Raw genomic sequence first — 484 nt, 5'->3', positions numbered from 1 at the left:
GATAAAGATGCAAGTTTAGCTTGAACATCCATATCATTTTTAAGATTATAGATACCACCCCCATTTGTTGAATTATTGATTTTAGTTGTTGGTGGTACTATTGTGCCTATATTATCCCAATTTTGAGCATTTTCTGCTAATGAATCCAAATACTCCATAGCTTCATTTGGGTTTTTATCTTCAAAAGTTCCATTACACATGAATTCTATCATTTGCCTATCTTTAGATATTAGACCTTCATAAAAGTGAGAAACTATTCTCCATGTTTAAAAACCATGATGTGGGCATGTATTAAGTAATTCTTTATATCTATCCCAACATTGATAAAATGTTTCTCCTTATTTTTGAGAAAAAGTAGTAATTTGTCTTTTAAAAGAGTTTGTTCTATGGGAAGGAAAAAACTTTTTGAGAAATTGTTGTTGCATTTCTTCCCATGATCTTATTGAACTTGATCTCAAATTTTGTAGCCATGTTTTAGCTTTAT

At 29.8% G+C, this 484-nt stretch overlaps 1 non-coding gene across 1 annotated transcript; it reads left to right on the top strand.

The window, feature by feature from the left end:
* Positions 1 to 270: 270 nt before the first annotated feature.
* Positions 271 to 381, top strand: LOC140977925 (small nucleolar RNA R71). The gene has a single exon (XR_012175490.1). It is a non-coding gene; the product is annotated as a small nucleolar RNA R71 (small nucleolar RNA).
* The last annotated feature ends 103 nt before the right edge of the window (positions 382 to 484 follow it).

Source organism: Primulina huaijiensis, chromosome 5 (assembly GCF_012295235.1).
Source record: "Primulina huaijiensis isolate GDHJ02 chromosome 5, ASM1229523v2, whole genome shotgun sequence".
In the NCBI taxonomy this organism is placed as follows: Eukaryota; Viridiplantae; Streptophyta; class Magnoliopsida; order Lamiales; family Gesneriaceae; genus Primulina; species Primulina huaijiensis.
The sequence above is the reverse complement of the archived record's forward strand: the minus strand, read 5'-3'. Positions and strand labels throughout refer to the sequence as shown.